Source organism: Gracilinanus agilis, chromosome 3 (assembly GCF_016433145.1).
Source record: "Gracilinanus agilis isolate LMUSP501 chromosome 3, AgileGrace, whole genome shotgun sequence".
Lineage (NCBI taxonomy): Eukaryota > Metazoa > Chordata > Mammalia > Didelphimorphia > Didelphidae > Gracilinanus > Gracilinanus agilis.
In genome coordinates this window covers 426,086,211-426,110,910 of record NC_058132.1, presented here as the reverse complement: position 1 = coordinate 426,110,910, position 24,700 = coordinate 426,086,211, and positions in this window count along the sequence as shown.

The following is a 24,700-nucleotide window of genomic DNA, read 5'->3' as shown; positions in this document are numbered from 1 at the left end:
GAGTGTTAGTTAGACAAGATATCTGTATAATTCTAACTGCAGATTCATTGCCTGACTGATAACTCTGGATACTGTTATACCTGGAGTGTGGTTTTAGCAGATTTCTCATTTAAACAACATCTACTGCAGTGTGTGATCCTTTGAAATTCACTAATTATAACTTAAGTGTCTCACTTGGGATTCACTCCACCTCATCCTGGCCAGATCCCATACCATCAGGGATTTACATAACAAATATCAAGGGAAATAATGAAAAAAATGTGAAGGATGGGGACCAAGCAGTACCAGTTCTTAAAGTGTACTATAAAGCAGTCATCATCAAAACAATATGGTACTGATTGGGGATGTAGACTCGAGACTACCACACCAATGCAACTATCAACGATTTGGAAATAGGTCTTGATTGATGACACATGTTAAAACAATGGAAATGTGCCTTGGCTATGGGGGGTGGGGGAGGAGGTCGGGGGGTGAAGGGGAAAGTGAGAACATAAATCATGTAACCATGATAACTTTTCTAAAAAATAAAAATTATTTAAAAAAAAACAAACAATATGGTACTGACTAAAAGACAGAAGGGAGGATCAGTGGAATAGGCTTGGGGTAAATGATCTTAGCAAGATGTTGTACGATAAACCCAAAGATCCTAGCTTTGGGGAGTAAAACTGCTTTTTGACAAAAAAAAAAACTGCTGGGAAAACTGGAAAACAGTACGGAAGAGATTAGGTTTAGATCAACTTCTCATACCCTACACCAAGATAAATTCAGAATGGATGAATGATTTAAATATAAAGAAGGAAACTATAAGCAAATTAGGTGAATATAGAATAGTTTACATGTCAGATCTATGGGAAAGGAGAGATTTTAAGACCAAGCAAGAGATAGAGAATAATACAAAATGCAAAATGAATTGTTTTGATTACATTAAATTAAAAAGGTTTTGTACAAACAAACCAATACAACCAAAATTAGAAGGGAAGCAACAAATTGGGGAAAAAATCTTTATAACAAAACCCTCTGACAGAGGTCTAATTACCCAAATTTATAAGGAGCTAAATCAATTGTACAAAAAAAATCAAGCCATTCCTCATTTGATAAATGGGTAAGGTACATGAATAGGCAAATTTCAGATAAAGAAATCAAAACTATCAATAAACACATGAAAAGTATTCTAAATCTCTTATAATTAGAGAAATACAAATCAAAACAACTCTGAGGTATCACCTCACACCTAGCAAATTAGCTAACATGACAGCAAAGGAAAGTAATAAATATTGGCAGGGATATGGAAAAATTGTGATATTAATGCATTGCTGGTAGAATTGTGAATTGACCCAAAGATTCTGGATGGCAATTTGGAACTATGCCCAAAGTGCTTTAAAAGACTACATGCCCTTTGATCCAGTCACTGCTGATTTTATACCCCAAAAAGATAATAAGGAAAAATACTTATACAAAAATATTTATAGCTGTGCTGTTTGTGGTAACAAAAAAATGGAAAATAAGTGGATGCCCTTCTTCTGGCTAAACAAATTGTGGTATCTGTTGGTGATGGAATACTATTATGCTAAAAGGAATGATGAACTGGAGGAATTCCATGTGAACTGGAATGACCTCCAGGAACTGATGCAGAGTGAAAGGAGCAGAACCAGGAGAACATTATACACTGTGGCATAATTGAATGCAGTGGACTTCTCTACTAGCAGCAGTGCAATGATCCAGGACAATTCTGAGGGACTTATGAGAAAGAATGCAATCCACATTCAGAGGAAGAACTGTGGAAGTAGAAACACAAAAGAAAAGCAACTGCTTGATCACATGGTTTGATGGGGATGTGACTGGGGATGTGTGATAATGAGATTAATTCATATAGACTCTAAAGGATCACCCTCGTGCAAATATAAATAATATGGAAATAGATCTTGATCAATGATAAATGTAAAACCCAGTGGAATTGCTCTTGGCTATGGGAGGGGGCTGGAAGGAGGGTAGGGAAAGAACATGAATCATGGAATCATGGAAAAATATTCTGAATTAATTAAATAAATAAACTTTTAAAAAAAGAAATGATAACCATGGCGACTGCAGAGCAGCATGAGAAGGTATATTAACTGATGTGAAGTGAATTAAGCAGAAAAACAGAAAAAAATATACAGACTACAACAATTGAAATGGAAATAATAAAGAAACAAGTGAAACCAAGCTTAGCCACAAAAGAGAAAAAGGTATTCCCTGGTCTTTGCAGTAGTGAGGATCTATGACTGAAATCTTGTATGTGCCTGATTTTACCAATAGTTTTGTTTGGTTATGTTGAATCATTTACATTTTGTTTCTGTTCTTTAGTTTAAAGGATGTCTTTCTGGGAGGGTTATACTGAAATGTTAGTGATTTTAAAATAAAATATAGCAATAAATTGTTTTTAAAGAGAGAAATAAAAATGTTGCAGATACTTTAAAAAAACCCAAACTTAACTATATTCTTTCAAGGAAAGGTATAGTCATTTAATAAAATAGATCTCCAAGCCTTCCAGAAGAAAAGGCCAGACTTAAACAGAAAATATGATATTCAAATACAAAATTGAAGAGAAGCATAAAAAGGTAAATAAGAAAGAGAAAAAAATTTAAAGGCTTCAGTAAGGTTGAATTATGTTCCTATATGGGAAAATGATATCTATAACTCTTAAAATTGTTATCATTATCATAGTAGTTAGAAGAAATATACATAGATAGAGGATGCCATAGTGTGGTATTTAGGATGATAAGAGGTATTTAGGATGATAAGTAATAAAAAAAAGAGGGGTGAAAAAGAAGATTGTACTAAGAGAAATGGGAAGAAAGAAGTAAAATGGGGTAAATTATATCATATAAAGAAGCATGGGGGTATGTTATTAGAATGGAAGAGAGGATGAGGGTGGTGATGAATAATACTTAAACCTTACTCTCATTGGAATTGGTTCAGAGAGGGAGGAACTGCCAGATTCATTGTGGTATAGAATCCAATCTTACCTTACAGAGAAATAGAAGGGGAATAAAGGTGGTAGGGAGGGGAGGAATATAAGGGAGGGAGAATATAAATGAGGATGATTAAAAGACCCTATAGAGAAGTAGAAGGGGAATAAGAAGGTGGTAGGAAGGGGAAGAGGGGAGACTGACTAAAAGCAAAACACTGGTGTGGAGGGAAAGAGTGAAAGGGGAAATATTAGGATTAAAAGAGGAAATCAAAATGGAGGGGAATACACATATGATAATCATGACTGTGAATGTAAATGAGTTGTAGTCACCCTAAAAATGGAAGATAGAAGAATGGATTTAGAATCCTACCATATGTTGTTTAAAAGAAACCCGGTTGAGGCAAGTAGACACACACAGAGAGTAAAGATAAGAGGGTTGAGCAGAATCTATTGAGCTTCAAACAAGACAAAGAAAACAGACAAAACTAAAGCAGAAATAGATTTGATTAAAAGACATAAGGAGGATAATTTTATCTTGATAAAAGGCAATACAGACAATGAAGGAATATATGCACTCAGCATATATGCACCAAATGGTATAGCATCCAGATTTTTAAAGGAGAAACTAAAGGAGATTACTAGTGGGGGACCTCCACTTTCTCCTATCAGCACTACATAAGTCTAACCAAAAAATAAATAAGTAAGAAATAAGGGAAGTGAATGAAATTTTAGAAAAATTAGAGTTAATAGATATCTGTAGGAAATTGAATGGGGATAAAAAGGAATATGCATTCTTTTCAGTAGCTCATGGTACATATACAAAGATTGACCAAGTACTGGGCATAAAAACATCACAACCAAATGCAGAAAAGCAGAAATAATAAAATCAACTTTTTCAGATCATACTGTGATAAAAATCATAATCAATAAGGTTTCATGGGGAGGAAAATTAAAAATTAATTGGAAATGAAATAATCTAATTCTTTAAAACTGATGAGTCACAGAACAAATCATAGAAACAATCACTGATTTCATTCACATCCTTGAGTGCTTATATAAATAAAATAGAGGAAAAGGAGATAAATGAATTGGGTATGCAACTAAAAAGAACTAGAAAAAGAACAAATTAAAAATCCCCAGTTAAAGACTAAATTGAAAATGCTAAAAATCAAAGGAGAAATTATTAAAATTGAAATTTAAAGAACTATTGCTAATAAGTAAGACTAGGAGCTGGTTCTATGAAAAAAAAAACAAATAAAATTGATAATGTACTGGCTAATTTGATTTAAAAAAAGAAATAGGAGAATGAAATTCATCAGGAGCAAAAGTAAAAAATTTTACCTATAAGGAAGAGGAAATTAAGGCAATTATTAGGAGCTATTTTGCCCAATTATATTACAATAAATATGACAATCTAAGTGAAATGGATATATTGTGTATATGTGTTTGGAATTTTCAGAAATCCTTTCTATCCAAAGGATGTGAGAACTGTGACTGATTTCTTGGAGAAGCAAATGAGACTTGTGAAAGTTGGTGTTGTCAGATGATTTGCAGGTTTTTTTTATTAACTATGCTTGCCAGTTGTAATAAGGGACTAAAGCCAGGGGGTAATAAGGGGATTAAGGCAGGTAGGGTGATAAGGTAGTTGTAATGGGTATAAGGCACAGTGGATAGAGATTTGTAGATCTCTAAGTCAGAAAGTGGGAAAGGAGGATACAATGATGGAGGTATTAAATTGAGGTGGTAGGAGGTATAAGGAATGACCGAGATTAGGGAATATAAACACTGAGGTATAAAGAGTTGCAAGGGAGAGGATGAGGTATTGGGCAGGCAGCTGGAGCAGGGAGACACAAACTGGGTACACAGGTTTGAGACAGAGACACTGAAGAGAAACAGACTGAAGGGCACTTCTACAGACAAAAGTTAGGGTCAGCCAGAAATGGCTAGAAACTGACTAGAGGGCTTTCTAGTCAGTTTCTCAGGTTCACAAAGGAAGAGTCCAGAGGAACTATTGAGATTACCACTTCCTCCAAAATGGACGCCTCCAACTCCCCTCAGGACCCAGAGAGAATACTATTCCTTTCTCCCCTTCTCCCTCTCTTATCAATCAACTACTGAATTAGCCAAAGCTTTGATTAAGTGACAAACAGGGTTCATTGAGTTTCAGGGTTGATTGTAAAGGACAGAGGGGTATAAGGTATCTCTAACAGCCGCCTAGGGAAAGCTTCAGGTGGGGGAGGGACACAGGAATGTGAGACTGAGAAGGACCTGCCTAACTCAGTCCCCGGAGATTTTTGTTGCCTTTAGGGTTAGAAAAGTTGCATACAATGATTCAGGAGATAATTTGTATCAAGGGTAAGCCCTACTTGACTAAGGGGAAACTAAATCTACAAAGTTTGAAAGTTACCACCCAGATTCACCCTCCTTTCAAAAACCCACAGAAATTCAGGAAGGGAAAATGATGATTGGGAATAGGGAAGGTCAGGGAGATCCAAACGAAAATAGCTAAGCTAACAGATCTTAAGAGAAAAGGTGCAGAATAAAGGCCAGGTTTACAGCCCAAAGATAGAGCCCAGTTGACCCTCCTACTCTCATCGAGTCTCCAGGATCAATTGCCTCTCCTCAGGGTTCTAAACCCTTTTCAAATGTCAGAAATTCTGCAGTAAGGCTTTGCAGGGTGGATTTGCACCTTCTGCACCACAATATTTACAAAAATATATATTGCCTATATTTAAAAAAGAAGAAATAATATACTAAAATAATATCATCTCAGAAAAAGAAATTGAAACAAGCCATAAAGGAACTAAGAAAATTCCTAAAGAAAAAAAAAGAAAAAAACCTAAGAAAAAATTCCCAGGCTTAGATGGAATCACAAGTGAATTCTATCAAACATTTACAGAACAATTAATCCCAATACTGTCCAATCTATTTCACAAAAAAGTGAAGGATTCTTACCAAATTCTTTTTATGACACAAATATGTTACTGATACCTAAGCCAAGAAGACCAAAAAACAGAGAAAGAAAATTAGAGACCACTCTCCTTAATAAACATAGATACAGAAATCTTTTTAAAAATACTAGCAAAATGGGGGCAGCTGGGTAGCTCAGTGGATTGAGAGCCAGGCCTAGAGATGGGAGATCCTAGGTTCAAATCCGGCCTCAGACACTTCCCAGCTGTATGACCCTGGGCAAGTCACTTGACTCCCATTGCCTACCCTTACCACTCTTCCACTTATAATTCAATACACAGAAGTTAAAGGTTTAAAATTTAAAAAAAAAATACTAGCAAAGAAATTTGAGCAATATATCACAAGGATTATTCACTATGACCAGGTGACATTATACTAGAAATGCAGGGCTGGCTTAATATTAGTAAAGCCATCAGATAATTGAACATATCAATAATCAAATGAACAGACATCACATGATTATCTCAATAGATGAAAAAAAAGCTAAAACCAAAATATAACCACCGATCCTTTTGAAAACACCAGAAAGCACAGGAATAAAAGGGTCTTTCCTCAAAATAATAAGCAACATTTATTTAAAACCATTAGCAAGTATAATTTGCAATGGAGATAAATTAGAATCCTTTCTTTTTTTAATTTTTTAATTTTTTAGAATATTTTTCCATGGTTACATGATTCATGTTCTTCCCCCCAACCACCTCCCGCCGAACACCCCACCACCCTCTTCATAGCCAACATGCAATTCCACTGGATTTTAAATGTATCATTGATCAAGATCTATTTCCATATTATTGACAGTTGCACTGGGGTGGTCATTTGGAGTCTACATCCCAAATCACATCCCCATCAACCCATGTGATCAAGTATTTGTTTTGCTTCTGTGTTTCTACTCCCACAGTTCTTCCTCTGAATGTGGATAGCACTTTTCCTCAAAAGTCCCTAAGAATTGTTCTGTATCATTGCATTGCTGCTAGCAGAGAAGTCAATTATGTTCGATTGTGCCACAGTGTATCAGTCTCTGTGTATAAAGTTCTCCTGGTTCTGCTCCTTTCACTGTGCATTAATTCCTGGAGGTAATTCCAATTCACATGGAAATCCTCCAGTTCTTTATTCCTTTTGAGCACAATAGTATTCCATCACCAACAGATAGCACAATTTGTTTAATCATTCCCCAATTGAAGGGCATACCCTCGTTTTCCAGTATATTGTATTCCAAGACTTCCTTTCCCTTATTGTAATTGTAGTATGATCTGATTCCTTGGTTTTGACATTTCTGGGTATTTTCATTTTGGGATTTGAGGAGGTCACCAATTAATTTTATTTTCCACATTGCCCTCTGGTTCTAATATTTTATTTTCCTTTATAATTTCCTGACAAATGATATTCTTTTTTTTATTGCTCTTGATTTTCAAGAAGTCTTTTGTCTAGGGTGATTTTAAATGAAATTTCTCTTTCTAACTCTTGCTGCTAAGATGTGTTGGAAATATGTAGAAATGCTGATGATTTATGTGGGTTTATTTTGTATACTGTACTAGCTTTTTGGTTAATTCTCTAGGATCCTTTAAGTAGTAACCATCATATCATCTGCAAAGAGTGATAGCTTGGAATCCTCATTGCCTATTTTAATACCTTCAGTTTCTTTTTCTTCTCTAATTGCTACTGCTGGTGTTTCTAGTACCATGTTAAATAATAGCAGTGATAATGAATATATTAAATTACTCAAGCAACGATTAAATCAACTCCACAAATTAGGCTTGATACATCAAAGAGTACCCTTTGATTTTAATCTACACAACTTCCAACCTGGAGATTATGTTTACACCAGAAACTTCTCTAGGAAGTCTGTGTTAGAACCCAAGTGGCTTGGGCCTTTCCCAATTATTCTAACTTCTCCAAGTGCAATCAAAATTGAAGGAAAGGATCCTTGGTTCCAAATCACCCATGTCAAACCAGCAAAAGACATGTCTCATCAACAACCACAAGACCCAGAAACTATACAGCACAAAGATCAACTAGCACCAACCTATCAATCAAACAAGTCCTCAGAAAGTCCACAATCTATACATGAGACCATAGAACCAGAGCAGCAATCAGAGCAACAATCAGAACATGAATGAGAACCAGAATTAGACCAAGAGCCGGTAAACAATCAGATATTACACCAAATTTTGTACCCAAATGATTATCCAGTCCCAATCACTTAGAAGAATCATCTGTAAATAATTATGACAAGGGAAAAGAATCAATGAAAGAAGACACAACATTTGATTTGCAATCAATCCCAGATCTAGAAACTGATGATGACGAATGAATGAAAGCACAAAGACTTTTTTGTGAATGAAATCACAAACTCTTTTATAATCATCTTTATTAAACTACAAAAGGAAAAAGAAAGAAGAAAAATTATTCACATTTGATAGACATTTGAACTTTGTTCCTGACCCAAGTCAGAAGATGACAAGCACGGGTGCATCAAACAACACAAATGCAAGATGACAAGCGTGGGTACATCAAACAACACAAGAGAGGCGTTGCTGACTTTGCAGATCTTCATGAGGACAGCAAACCTGAGAACTACAAAGACATCCATGACCAAATACATCAATTGTAAGAAGGACACTGTGAAGAGGAACATTGGATCAGCGTTGGACACATGTATTTGGAAGGAGATAACTTACACACAACAGAATTCTCACTGCATACAACACTAGATTCCATCCAAGCAGTACATGCACATTGCAAAAGAATTCAGGTGGAGTAATGTATGTAACACATCATTACACGGATAAGTCACTAGACAACACATAAAACATTTTCCTGACTTCACATCAACATGTGAAACACTAAACTTACACTTAAGAGAGAAGAGCATGTCTGCCTTAGTATAGATTTTCTCTTACTTTGGTTCAAACACCTTCTACTCAAATCACCTGACACTTCATGTATATATATAATTTTGCTTACTAACCCTTAGCAATAAGTTTTACTAACACACAGTGACAGTTTAGTTAGTTTGGTAAGTTAGTACAGGGACAGAATTTTCTAAACTTTCTTTGTAAATATTGTACATAGCATAAGTCTATGGTTTGACCAATAGACTTACAAATAATATAGTCGTACTTATTATTACTAACATTTCTAACATAGGCATAAGTGTACTAACCTATTCATACACTAACTTTAGCAAGTGAACTAAAATTTAGGTGCTTAGATTGCAAAAATTTTCCTAAGTTAATACTTTCTTGTTAGTTCATAAAATTAGATAGATGCATAGATAGAATTCATTACTTTGTTCTAGTTAGCAAATGTTAGCTTTAAGAATGTTTGTGAATGTTTAAATTAACTTGGTTTTTCCTTTCAGTTCAATTTTTTTTTTCAAACTTAAAATCCCCATTCCTTTCCTATGCTTTTACCATAACCCATCTTAGTTTAGCTTAGTTTAGTTTTAGCATAGTTTAGGAGATAGCAATCTTTTATTGTTTTGCAAACTTAGTTAGGGATAAGAGCTTAGTTAGAATTTAGCTTAGTATAAGAGTAGTAATCCCTTAGACTTTAGTAACTACTGAAATGTTGCTAGATGCAAATTTTAAAAAGAAAAGGGGCATAATGTGGTGCAGAGAGGGGGCATAACTGCTTTGCAGAGTTTTTCTGTCAGTTAAGGAGTTTGGAATCTTGGGAAAAGTGAAGTTGGTCCTGGGAACTCGTGGAGAGAACCAGGGTCCATCTGAGCTCCTTCTTTAGATTGAAACCTGGCCTATATTTTACAGCTTTTCTTTTAAAATTGTTAGTTTAGCTAATTCCTTTGAATCTCCCTAGCCTTTCTTAATCCCACCTTCATTTTCCCTACCTGAATGTCTGAGAAGTTTGGAAAGGAGAGTAGACCTGAGAGTTAGTTCAAATCTGTGATAGTTTAGTCAAATAGGGCTTACCCTTGTTACAAATTTACCTTATTGAATCATTGTATCCAGCTTTCCTACCTCTTTTGGCTATAAACCCTCTGGGCTGAAGTAGGCTGGTTCCTATTCAGTCTCACATTCCTGCCTCCCTTTCCCCACCTGAAGCTTTCTCTAAGCGACTGTTAGGGCTACCTTGTATCCTCTACCCTGCCAACCTACCCTAGAAGGCAATAAACCCCATTTGTCTTTAATCAAAACCCTTTGGCTACTTCATTAGTTGATTAATAAGAGAGGGAGGAGGAGAGAGAGGAATAACATACTCTCTGGAGTTTGAGGGAAGCTGAAGGTATCCATTTTGGAGGAAGTGTAACTTCAATACTTCCTTCTAGTCCCTTCCTGTGAAACTGACTAGAAGCCTCAAGTCAGTTTCAAGCTGTTCTTGGCTGACTCTAAGGTTACTCTGTAAAGTGTCCCTTTTACTTCAAGGCCTCAGTCTGTTTCCCTTAAGTGTATCGTCTCTAACCTGGGTCCCAGTCTGTATTTCCCTGCTATTGTTGCCTGCCTTAGATTAACTCATCCCCTCCCTTGCAACTCTTGGTACCAGTGTTTATATTCCCTAAACTCAGACATTCCCTTATTTCTCCTTCCACCTCAACTACTAACCTTCACTATTGAACCTTCCTCATCCACTATATTGCCTTAAGGATTCACAAACAACATCCACAGCGCCTATCCTCAATTTCAACCATATCTCTGCCTTAATTTCCCTACTACCTATAGCCTATTCCCTTGATTACCTTCAGCCTTGGGTCCCTTGCCTTGCCTTATTCCCTATTCCAACCAGCTATTACCCCTAGCTGGAGTCCCATTTTACATCCTGCAGATTCCCTTATTACATCCTAAAAACCCTTATTACATGTTTTACCCCTGATCTTATTGTGAGGGCTTCTAATTTATCCCCATTGCAAATGATGCTTGCTGATGGTTTAAAATATATACTGTTTATTATTTTTAGGAAAGGTCCTTATATTCCTATACTTTATAGTATTTTCAATAGGAATGAGTGTTGTATTTTGTCAAAGGCTTTTTCTGCATCTATTGAGATAATCATGTGATTTTTTATGGTTTGCTTGTTAATATGGTCAATTATGTGTATGATTTTCCTAATATTGAACCCTAATAATGAATAACCCTTGTGATCACTTGCTGGAGTCTTTTTGCTAGTATTCTATTTAAGATTTTTGCATTTAAGATTTAAGATTTGTTGAATGTTCATTAAGGAGATTGCTCTGCAGTTTTCTTTCTCTGTTTTTGATCTGCCTGGCTTTGGAATCAGTACCACATTTGTGTCAAAAAAGGAATTTGGTAGAACTACTTCTTTGCTTATTTTGTCAAATAGTTTGTGTAGTATTGGGATTAGTTGTTCTTTAAATATTTGATAGAATTCACTTGTGAACCCGTCTGGCCCTGAGGGTTTTTCCTTAGGGAGTCTTTTGGATGGCTTGTTCAATTTCTTTTTCCATTATGGGATTAAGTATTCCATTTCCCCCTAAATCCTTATTTTATTTCTCTTTCCACCCCCTCCCTTTTTATTCCTCTCTTATTTTTTATGGTCTATTAAATTTTCTCCCCCATCTCTTTCTCTCTTTTTGTACTCCCTGCCCCACTTGACCCCTTGATTTTTCCCTCTAAACTTCCCTGTAGAGTAAGATAGAATTTGATACCCCAATGGATCTAGATTCTCTTCCCTCTCAGAACTGATTTCACTGAGAGTAAAGTTTGACTATTACCTATTAGCACTCTCTTCCTCTCCTTCTAATAATAATATTCTTCCCCTCCCCCTACTATTTGCCTCTTTGTGTGGTATAGATTATCCCATTTTTCTTATTCCTTCTAGTTTCTTCTGTTCCCCCTCCTTTTCTTTTTTTTTTTGCATATAATCTTAAACCACTTATCACCTCAACCTCTACCTATGAATAATTCTTCTAACAACTATAGTAGTGAATACAATTTTTGAGAGTTACAAATAACATTTTTTCCACATAGGAATATAAATAATTTGACCTTATTGAATCCCTTAAAGAAAAAAATAAAAAAAATAAAAATTTTCCCCCTCTCTTTCTTATTTACCTTTTCATGTTTCTCTTAATTTTTGTATTTGGATATCAAATTTACCATTTAGTTATGGTCTTTTCTTTGCAAATGTTTGGAAATCTTCTATTTTGTTGAATGCCCATACTTTTCACCTGGAAGTATATAGTCAATTTTGATGGATAGGTGATCCTTGGTTGTAGACCCAATTCTCTTGCCTTTCTGAATATTGTATTCCAAGTCTTGTGGTCCTTTAGTGTGGAAGCTATCAGATCCTGTGTAATCCTGACTGGTATTCCTTGACATCTGAATTTTCTCTTTCTGGCTTCTTGTAATATTCTCTCCTTAGCTTGGAAGCTCTTGAATTTAGAAATTATATTCTTGTGGATTGTCTTTTGATGATTTTATGTAGAGGGTGATCCATGGATTCTTTCAATGTCTATTTTGCCCTCTTGTTGAACAACATCAGGGTAGTTTTCTTGGATAATTTCTTGTAGTATGATGTTGAGATTTCTGTTTATTTCTAGGTTTTCAGGTAGGCCTAGGGTCCTCAAATTGTCTCTCCTGGGCCTGTTATCTAAGTCAGTCATCTTCTCAAAGAGATATTTCATGTTTCCTTCTATTTTGTCATTCTTTTGATTTTGCTTTATTAATTCTTGCTGTCTTGTGAGATCGTTAGCTTCTACTTGCCCAATTCTGATCTTTAAAAACTATTTTTCAACTATGATTTTTTGATTTTCCTTTTCAGTTTGGTCTATCCTGCTTTTCATGGCTTCCAGCAGGTCATTTCTGGTCTTCAATTTGCTTATCATTTCATTTGATTACTGGGCTTCTTTTTCCAAGTGGGAGATTCTGTCTTTTAAACTGTTGTTTTCTTTTTGAACTATTTCCCACTTTTCTTGTGTGTAAATGGAATTAGCTCTAGCCCATTCATAGTCAAAACTCTACTTACCCTAGGCATCTAGATTATATCATCCCCACCTCCCTCAGTGGGGAGGGGAGATGAGTTAATCACACGTGACAATAAGTAACAAATCAAGAACAAGGGACTACCCTTTGGGCAGTCCAAATCAGTGTAGAGGCTGCCATTTGTCCACTTGAATTAGAGGTGGATCCACAGGAAGTGACGAGAGACACTATCTCTTCAAATATGTGGTTACTTCCTGGGTGTGGCAGTTCCATCTTTGAACTTGGTGCTGAAGGTGCTCGGCTGAGACCTCAGACTGCTTCTACTCTGATTTGTCACGTGGGTAAGTTAGGCTGACTTCCTTGGATTACCTTGGCGTTTCTAAACTCTGCCTTAAGTAGGCTTATAGCCTCTCTGATTTCTAAGGACTTGTGGCTTGTAACCTAGTTTAATTAGCCTTTTAACTCTCTCTCTCCATCCAGGCCTCTCCAGGCCTAGACTAGCCTCTCCCTCTCTCTATTTTCCTACCTTTTACCTTCCTAATTGTAAATAAACTACCTTAAACTTTATCCTGACTTGGGTCTATTTTAATTATGGAATCAATCTGAATTATCGATTCCTAGTGGTCGCACTTTAAATATAAATCTATAAAATACCTAAAATCTCCCTCTTACAATTGCCAAGTTTTTCCTTTCTTTTTAACTTGGTTCTCAAATTCCAGCCTGATTTCTTGGAGATTTTGTGGCCAATTTCCATTTTTTTGAAAGTTTGGGTGTATTTGAACCATCCTTGCATTCCTGGTATAAATCCTACCTGATCATGGTGGATGACCCTCTTGATCACTTCCTGGAGTCTCTTTGCTAGTATTCTATTTAACATTTTTGCATCTATGTTCATTAGGGAGATTGGTCTATAGTTTTCTTTCTCTGTTTTTGATCTCCCTGGCTTTGGAATCAGTACCATATTTGTGTCATAAAAGGAATTTGGTAGGACTCCTTCTTTGCTTATCATATCAAATAATTTGTATAGTATTGGGATTAGTTGCTCTTTGAATGTCTGATAGAATTCACTTGTGAATCCATCAGGCCCTGGTGATTTTTTCTTAGGGAGTTCTTTGATGGCTTGTTCAATTTTTTTTTTCTGATATGGGATTATTTAGGTATTCTATATCTTCTGCTGTTGATCTAGGCAATTTGTATTTTTGTAAATATTCATCCATATCTCCTAGATTGCTATATTTATTGCCATATAATTGGGCAAAATAGTTTTTAATGATTGTCTTAGTTTCCCCTTCATTAGAGGTGAGGTCTCCCTTTTCATCTTTGATACTGTCAATTTGGTTTTCTTCTTTCCTCTTTTTTAATAGATTGACCAGTACTTTGTCTATTTTATCTGTTTTTTCAAAATACCAGCTTCTACTCTTATTTATTAATTCAATAGTCCTTTTACTTTTAATTTTATTAATTTCTCCCTTGGTTTTTAGTATTTCTAATTTAGTTTTCATCTGGGGATTTTTAATTTGCTCACTTTATAATTTTTTAAGTTGCAGGTCCAAATCATTAATCTCTGTCCTCCTTAATTTGTTAATATATGCACTCAAGAATATAAATTTCCCCCTGAGTACTGCCTTGGCTGCATCCCACAGAGTTTGGTAGGATGTCTCATCATAGTCATTCTCTTCAATGAAATTGTTGATTGTTTCTATGATTTCTTCTTTGACAAATTGGTTTTGAAGAATCATATTATTTAATTTCCAATTGGTTTTTGATTTGCCTGTCCAGGTGCCCTTGCTAATTATTATTTTTACTGCACTATGATCTGAGAAGGTTACATTTATTATATCTGCTCTTTTGCATTTGTTTGCAATGTTTCTATGCCCTATTACATGGTCAATCTTTGTGAATGTACCATGTGCAGCTGAAAAGAAGGTGTATTCCTTTTTCTTCCTATTCATTTTTCTCCACATATCTATTAAATCTAATTTTTCTAGGACTTCATATCTCTTACCTCTTTCTTATTTATTTTTTGGTTTGATTTATCTAAATCCGACAGAGGAATATTTAGATCTCCCACTAGTATGGTTTTACTACCTGTTTCCTTCTTAAGATCTGTCAGTTTCTCCTTTACGAATCTGGTTGTTATGCCATTTGGTGCATACATATTGAGCAATGTTATTTCCTCATTGTCTATACTGCCTTCAATCAGGATGTAATGACCTTCCCTGTCTTTTTTAATCATATCTATTTTTACTTTGGCTTTTTCAGAAATCATAATAGCCACTCCTGCCTTCTTTTTCTCATTTGAGGCCGAAAGTATTTTACTCGAGTGCTTTACCTTAAACCTGTGTATGTCCACCCACCTCATATGTGTTTCTTGTAGACAACATATGGTAGGATTTTGGCACTCTTCTATTTTCTTCCTTTTTATGGGCGAGTTAATTCCATTCACATTCAGAGTTATAATTATCAGTCTTGTATTTGCCGACATTTTGGTATCCTCTCCTACTTCTACCCTTATTCTTATGCTATTTCCTTTTAAACCAGTGGTTTGCTTTATGCCAGTCCCTTCCCTTGATTTACTTCCCTTTCTACCCCCTCCCTTATTATTCCCCTCTTTTTATTTTTAAGGCCTAATGAATTCCCTCCCCCTTCTACTCCATTTCCTTTTTTTTTGACCTCCCCACTCCCCTGCTCCCCTTGGTTTATCCCTTCTGACTTTCTCAGTAGGGTTAGATAGAGTTGTATATCCCAATGGATAAAGCTACTCTTCCCACTCAGGGTTAATTACACTGAGAGTAAGGTTTAAATATTATGTCTTAATGCTCTCTTCCTCTCTTTCTTATAATAGTATTCATCCCTTCCCCTTTCCATGCCCTCTTTGTGTGTAATAGAATATCCTATTTTTCTTATTCATTCAAGTTTCTCTTGGTGTCCTCTACTATTCACCCCCCTCTTTCCCACCCCCATATCATCTTAGACCATTTACTATTCCAACCTCTCCCTATGAATAATTCTTCTATTTACTATAATAGGGAATACTATAATAGTCAATAGAGTTCCTTAGAGAGAATTATACATAACATTTCTCCACATAGGAATACTAATAATTAGATCATAGTGAAACCCTTAAAGAGGCAAATTTAAAAAATATAAGTGTTTTCTTTCTTTCCCCTCTGTTTCATATTTACCTTTTCATGTTTCTCTTGATTTTTGTGGTTGGATATCAAACTTTCCATTTAGTCCTGGTCTTTTCTGTGCAAATACTTGGAAATCTTCTATCTTGTTGAATGCCCAAACTTTCCCTTCGAAGTATATGGTTAGTTTTGATGGGTAGGTGATCCTTGGTTGTAGACCCAGTTCTCTTGCCTTTCTGAATATCATATTCCAAGCCTTGCGGTCTTTTAGTGTGGAGGCTGCCAGATCCTGTGTGATCCTGATTGGTGCTCCTTGATATCTCAATTGTCTCTTTCTGGTTTCTTTTAAATTTTTTTCTCTTACTTGGAAGCTCTTGAATTTGACTATTATATTCCTGGGGGTTGTCTTTTCTGGGTCTAGTGTAGAGGGTGATCTATGGATCCTTTCAATGTCTATATTGCCCTCTTGTTGTAGAACTTCAGGGCAATTTTGCTGAATAATTTCTTTTAGTATGGTGTCCAAATTTCTATTAATTTCTGCTTCTTCAGGAAGACCAATGATTCGCAGATTGTCTCTTCTAGACCTGTTTTCTTGGTTTGTCACTTTCTCATTGAGATATCCCATGTTTCCTTCTATTTTATCAGTCTTTTTTTACTTTGTTTTATTTGTTCTTGCTGTCTTGAGAGATCATTATCTTCTAATTGCTCAATTCTAGCCCTTAGGGACTTGTTTTTGGCTATAATCTTTTGGTTTTCCTTTTCAATCTGGTCATTTTTGGTGTTCAATTTGCTTATCAGTTCATTTGATTTCTGATCCTCACATTCCAATTGCAAAATTCTGCCTTATAAATTGTTATTTTCTTGCCAGATTTTGGTTTCCAATTTGCTTACCATTTCGTCTGATTTTGGGGCATCTTTCTCCAGTTGAGAGTTTCTGTCTTCTAACCTGTTTTTTCCTTTTGAGCTATTTCCCACTTCTCTTGCCAAATCTCTTCTATCTTTCTCCTCACCTCAGATTTGAACTCTTCAATAGCTTGTGGCCAGTTTTCATTATTTTGGGAAGGTTTGGATATGATTACTTGTTTGTTCTCCTCTGCTGTTTGTTCTTTTTTCTGGATTTTATCTGTGTAAAAGTTGTTGAGTGTTACAGATTTCTTCTTGATGTTCTTTCTCTTTTGGGGTTCTTGTCTCTGGCTTGCCATTGTTAGCCCTACGCCCTCTCAGGTTTATCCTCACACTCAGGGTCTGTCTGAGCTCTTTAGGCTCCTGAGGTCTCAGTTGTTCTCAGGGTCAAGCCTCCTGGTGGTCCCCTTACTTGTTCCTCTGTCTGAGGCTCCTTTAACAGTCTCAGGGCTTTGCTTCCACAGTTGTGAACCCCTTTTGCACTGGGTCCCCACTCAAGGTCTGCGCCTGCACTCAAGATCCAAGTCCTCACCTGCACTCAGGATTTGTGTCTGGGCTTGCATCCGTGCCTGCACTCATGCCTGCACTCAGGGTCTGCATTCAAATTCCAAGTGCGTTCTTTAGCCTCTTTGGGTCTTAAGTCTTGCTGCTTTCAGGAGCAGGGCCTGGTGACCCCAGGTAGCTGCCAAGGACTTAATCTGTGCCTCAAACTTGCTCTAACTCTTGTGAGCTGGCTTTGGCACTGTAGGTGGTGTGGGGTGGGGGAGGGGGTTGCTCAGCTTGGGTTTTAGTGAGAGCTGTTTCACCCCTTTATAGCATGGAAATGCCCCAATTCCACATACCTCCAATGCTGCGCCCTGTTGTGGGGTTTCTTTGTTCCTCTGGATTTGTTTTTATGTCTTCTTGAGGAGTCCTGTATGTTTTGGTTAGGAGAGGTTAAGTAGCTGCTTTTTACTCTGCCGCCATCTTAACCAGGAAGTCTTCAACCCAGTCTCTTCTTTTCTTAATGGCTCATGGGGGAGTCATTTTTACCTCATTCATAGAATATGACTTGACTTAGGCATATCACACACTCCTCTATTTGCATAACCTACCTCCTCCTTTTCATGCATACCTCCCATTTTGTAATTTAGTCTTCCAACAAAACCAAAACAAAACATTCATTCACATATAGGTGGGTATTACAAGGTTCTGTTCACAGTGTTTCAAACCAGACTTTTCACTATCACCTTCATCTGATTATTGCCTCTATTCTTTAGTGCATTTAGAAATAAGTACTGGTCTCTCCACTTTCATTCACTTGCTGTTGCTGTCTTTGACTGTTATTTGTTCATCTCTCCTGCATTTTTCTAGTCCGGGGTGTTAAAAAAGCAAATAATTTCAGTACCCTCCAACCCCTTATTTTCCTTTATTTCTCACTTTCTGATGCCTTCTTTTGTTACTGGTTTCTTTGGTGGCTGGGTCTCAAAATATCTCAGGCTCCTCTCACACTCAACAATTCATGGTTCATATGCCCAAAGGGCTTTAAAAGACTGCCTACCCTTTGATCCAACCATACCACTGCTGAGTTTGTATTGCAAACAGATGATAGAAAAGAAGTCTGTACAAAAATATGTTTAACCGCACTCTGTGGTGGCAAAAAATTGGAAAACAAATGGATGCCCTTAGATTAGGGAATTGATGAACAAATTGTGGTATCTGTTGGGGATGGAATACTATTGTGCTCAAAGAAATAATGAACTGGAGGAATTCCATGTGAACTGGAATGACTTCCCAGAATTGATGCAGAGTGAAAGGAGCCGAACCAGGAGAACTTTGTACACAGAGACAGATACATTGTGGCACAATCGAATTCTATTGTGCTCATAGAAATAATGAACTGGAGGAATTCCATGTGAACTGGAATGATTTCCCAGATTTGATGCAGAGTGAAAGGAGCAGAACCAGGAGAACTTTGTACACAGAGACAGATACACTGTTGCACAATTGAATTTAATGGGCTTCTCCACTAGCAGCAATGCAATGATCCAAAACATTTCTGAGGGGCTTATGAAAAAGAGTGCTATCCACATCCAGAGAAAGAACAGAGTAGAAACATAGAAAAAAACAACTGCTTGACCACATGGGTCAATGGAGATATGATTGGTATGCAGACTCTAAACGATCACCCCAGTGCAAATATCAATAATATGTTAAAAGATCTTGATCAAAAACACATGTAAAACCCAATAGAACTGCGAGGGGGTTAGCAGGAGGGGAGGGTAAGAATATGAATCATGTAGCCATTGAAAATTTTTCATAATTAATCAATAAAATAAAAATAAATTAAAAAAACAATTCATGCTTCAGCAGTCTGCATCTCTATCCCAAGTAACTTTTGAGGGGTAGAACTGGACTTAGCTGGTTGTTTGGCTCTTCCTCTAAGGCTTAGTGATGTACCATAAAGTTCTCTCCCACCCCACATAAATATGTCACGTTCTGTCCCAACCCCTCTGTTTTTGAATTCTAAGACCAAGAAGTAGAAAACACTAAGACACTGGTAATATTAAACTTAGCTAATTTCCAACATTTGGAGTTTGGATTTCTTGGCACTAGGAGGAGGGAGTTTATAGTCAGGGTGTGAGACAACTCTATTTTAAGCCCAGATAGTTGACTTGTCCCTTTCCTACTTTGCCCCTCCATTTGAAAGATCCTTTGCATCATAGAGTATTGCTGCTGTGTTTAGCAAGTTTCTCTAGTTTGGAGCTGAGATCTCCATAGCACTGGAAGGAGGGAAGGGAAATGAGGTGTGAGGTTGTACTTTATTGCAAGCCAGTGGATCAGGTGGCTAGTGCAGCCTTATTGTTTATAGCTTGCTAGACAGTGGGCGAAAGGATGCTAAGTAACCATGAGTTAGGTGTTTTATCACAGCATTTTTTACCTTCTTTTGGATTTCTGGTATTTTAGATCATGGAGACCACTGAAGTGACTTGATCTATAGCACACAATTTCTGTTTTAGAGAAATCTGAGAGATTGTGAAGAATAGAGAAAATGGCCAGTCCTTCATCTTTTTGGTCACACCTGAAAATGCCTTCTGTATATATTTTTATATGTGTTTGTTGTCCCAACAACAAGATGTAAGATCATTATGAATAGGAATTGTTTTAATTCTTCATATTATAATGCCTGGCATATAAAAGGCACTACAAATAAAAATACACTCTTTAAGACTATCTCTTCTGACAAATAACTAAATATGTACCATTTTCAGATACAATAATGACAAAAGTACATTTTTTATGAAATGCTTATATGAAATTTAAATTGTACAACTTCTCAGTTACCAAAAGATTTGAAATATTATTTTTGTATGAAATTATGTTGCTCAATGCTTTTTGTTGATTCAAGAAAAAGGCAATAAATCTCTGCGCAAATATGAACTTTAAAATATCATAAAACATAAAATAAGCCATATTATCATGCAGGAAGTGTTTGGTTACTGATATGAGAATAAGTTCCTGGAAAAACTATTTGCTTTTAGTCAGATCTAACAACTTAGAGCGAAAATCAAATTGAAATAAAATTATGAGTAATACGAGGTGGCAGATTTATTTCATGTTTGCTAGGGAATTTACTTTGATTGTGGATGAATAGTTGAGCATTAAAAATATAGTAAGTGTGGTGGTAAAGTAAATTACTAATTTTTATAGGGTGAGTGTAGGATAAATTATGATAATGATGGCTATTCATCCTATGTGGGCAATTGATGAATAGTCTAGGATTTTTCTTAAATTTGTTTGGTTAAGGTCTCCTCGTCCACCTAGAATGGTTGATAGGATGCTTAGGGTTATAAATATTGGTATGTTTAGAGATGGTGAAATTTGACATAGAAGATAAACTGGAGTAATTTTTTGGCAAGGGAGTAGTATCATGCCTGATAAAAGCGGGCTACCTTGGATGACCTCTGGGACTCAAAAATGGAAGGGAGTAAGTCCTAGTTTTATAGCTAGGGCTAATGTTATTAGGAGTGATGCTCATTGATTGAAGATTTGAGATAGGGTTCATTGGTTGGTTATAGATGCATTATAGATAATAGAAAATATGATGATTATAGATGTTGTGGGTTGAGTTAAGAAGTATTTGATTGTGGATTCTATATTATGTGTGTGATGTGGGTAGGTTATTATTGGAATTATTTCTAGGCTGGTGATGGCAAACACACATGTCATCAATGACATGCATAGCCATTTTCAGTGACATGCAGCCACATGAGGCCACATACAGAGAAGTTGGGGGCCACATGCTGAGGATGAAACATATGCTGTAGTGTAGTGTAGATACTCTGTGCGCTATAGATAACAATTCTACCTATATTAATTTGCCTATTTGAATTTATTAAATATAGTTACATGTTATGATTATACATTTTTGTTATTTAAACTATAAATATCGCAAAATTATGGTTTTTTTTTTCTCAAAGTGATACACCACCTGAGTTTTGCTTGGTTTTTTGGTGAACTTTGACACACCAAGCTCAAAAGGTTGCCCATCACTCTTCTAGCCCTATTTAGGCAGTTAGTCAGTGGTTTCTAATGAGTGTGATTGATGTGCCTATGAGTAAACTAAGTGAGATAATTATTAGTAAGTATGGAGACATTAACACGGGAAGGATGCAAACCAACATTTTCAGGGTATGGACTCTATAGCTTATTTAGCTGACCTTACTAGAATGTAGTATAAAGGAAACACAGAGAATTTTGAGTTCTTAGATGTAGGTTCAATCCCTATTGTTCTAGAAATAAGGGGATTTAAACCTCTGTAATTTATTCTATCAAGATAATTCATTTCTCAGACACATTTCTTTTATTTGTGGGGGGATTCTTGATAGTGCAATTGGAACATAAATAAATCATGAGCAGAGTGTTAGTGTAATTGGTAGGAAGTTTTTTCATAATAAGTTGATCAATATAAAAATCATGCACATGATGCTTGGATTCATAAAAAAAAGTTACTGTTAGGAACACAGTTTTATTTGTAATGGTTGTTGTATTAAGATAAGCAAGATTATAATTAAGGGATGAACCTAGAAAGAAAATAGTTGTTATGGCATTTATTGTGATGATAGCATATTCTCCTAGAAAAAATATGGTGAATGGTCTTGTAGCATATTCTACATTGAAACCTGATACAAGGTCTGATTCCCCTTCTGTTAGATCAAATGGAGCTTGGTTTGTTTCGACCAATGTGGAAATACATCATACTATGGTTAGGTGTCATGTTGAGGTAATTAGTCATGTTTTCTTGGATAATTATTAGGTTTTTTTAGGGTGAAAGAGCTGTTAATAAGTATGATGAAAAGTAAAATAATAGCTAGTGTTACTTCATATGAAATTGTTTGAGTGACTGCTCATAGGGCTCCAATTAAGGCATATTTGGAATTAGATATTCATTGCGATCATAAAATTGAGTCCAAATAGGGCTAAGATAAATAAAATTCCAAGGTTGAGATCAATTAGGGTATAGACTATGAGTAGTGGGGTTCAAATGGTTAGGGCCAGGGTAAGGGTTAGAATTAATGCAATAATGAATATAGAGATTAGTGATGTGGTGTAGTGGTTCTTTTGTAAATAGTTTTACTGAGTCTGCAAATGGTTAGAGCAGTGATTCCCAAAGTGGGCGCTACCACCCCCTGGTGGGTGCTGTAGTGATCCAGGGAAGCAGTGATGGCCACAGGTGCATAATTTCCAGGACACTAAGTAATATTTTTTCTGAAAAGGGGGCCAAAAAAGTTTGGGAACCACTGGGTTAGAGGATGCTGTATGGTTCAATGATCTTTTGACCTTTTCAAAATTGTATGTAGCCTAGTATTTTTCATTCAATTACTGTTAAGAATGCTATGTTTAGTAGAATTGGAATAATATAAATCAATAGATTAATTATAAACATGTATTAAGGAGAGGGTTATAAAGGCTTAAGTTTTGTATAGTTACCTGCTCTGCCACCTTAATGGACTCTCTTTTTCTAGTGTAAATGATTTATTGCATTAATTAATTAAGATATTTCATAAATTAGTTTTAAGGAGCATTGAAAATGTTGGTCTTGCTTCGCTTGTCCTTTCATACTGGGAGAAATAAATATATAGATAGTATGAAGGGTTAAAAGTTTTGGTTGGAGTTTGAACAAAGGTCAAGAGAGCAGTTTGATAAAAAACAAAATAATTTGCTTATTTGAGGAAAGTTCAGATAGGAGATAGAAAGGAAAAAAGTGAGAGTAAAAACTTGTACCTAAAATCCCAATCTTAACTAAAAATTTCTAAAAAATCCTAAATCTATCTGCCTTCGAGGGCAGTGTCTTCTGCCAGGGCCAGGCCCTACCTACTCTGCTTACACTGACTATCTAAGAATTTAATCACTATCTAGCTACCTATTTAAGCTAATCAATAAACATTAATCTCCTTTATAGGCTGTTAAGGCTTTAAATCTATTTTCTCTATCCCCAACTGTCAGTCTCAAACTCACAGTCTCAGAGGCACAGAGACAAACTCCTGCTCCCCAGAGAAACCAGAGACAAAAGCCCTAACTCTCAACTGATAGTTTTACTAAACTCCTCCTTCATCTTCTAGGTAACAGAACTTTCCACTTCCTTTCACAGAGGCTGTCAGTTAACTGACTCTTACTGAGAAATCTCTCTCTTAAAGGGAAAGAGGGAGAGATTAAGAAAAACTCTTCTAACAATAGAAACCAACCTGGATTTCTCCTGAGCTCAAATCACTTAGGACTTTAATCATTGAACAAATGAACCTTTAATCAGGACATTTGGGTGTCCTGATTCAACAAAGAGGTTGTAAACCCTAATTTTCGATATGGGCTCTTAAATAGGATTGTGCGATTAACCCTGGGGTAACTTGTTCTGTTGATCAAGATTTGGGTCAATTATTGATTTTGTTGCATTTGGATTGGTTGATCTAGGTTATGTCATATGTCGTTCAGAGGTTGTTTTATACTCCAAAGTCACCCCAACCAAAGATTATAATTTAGATATTTTTAGGTTAACTCCTTACGTAGAATTGTTATTATTAGTTAAGCTATAAATCTTAAGATCCAAAGGGTCTTCTCCTCTTATACCTCTACCTCTGCACAGGTAGGTCAATTTCATTAATTAAGAAAAAGAGACATTTAAACCTTCATTATACCATCCATACAAGTCTCTATTTAGGAGATGAGTGATTATGTTCCCTTTGCATCTGATTATGCAATCAATATTCAGGAGGCAACTCCAATCTCATTTTTTTAAAAGTTGTTACACTAAAAAAGGTGAAGAGGGAAGGAATAGTTAAAAGAATACATATCCATGCTAGTCCCATTTCTTAATAAAATTTAACTGATGCAAAACAAACACCAAAACAAGGAGACCAAAAGAACCTAGAAACCTCCTTAGAAATTATTTTTTCTCCTCTCCTTGACAAATAGTGAGACGTATCATTCAAGGGCAGCCCTGGCTTAGCATATGAAATAGTTTATACATGCACACACTTAAAAATATATACATACACATATATGTGTATAGACAATTTCTTTAAGGAAATTGCTCTTCATTTCTTTCATGGGAATAATATCATCCTGTTATTGTGAAGATTCAGCTCAGAATTTTTCCTTAGTGTATCCTCTCTTTTTTGCAGTAAAAATTTATCATTAAAAAAAACAAAGAATTATTAGCTGTCCTACTTTGAGACTGAGAGAGAAAGGTAGAGGCAGAGAGATAGGTAGAGACAAAGAGGAAAAGAGAGAGAGAGAGAGAGAGAGAGAGAGAGAGAAAGAGAGAGAGAGAGAGAGAGAGAGAGAGAGAGAGAGAGAGAGAGAGAGAGAGAGAG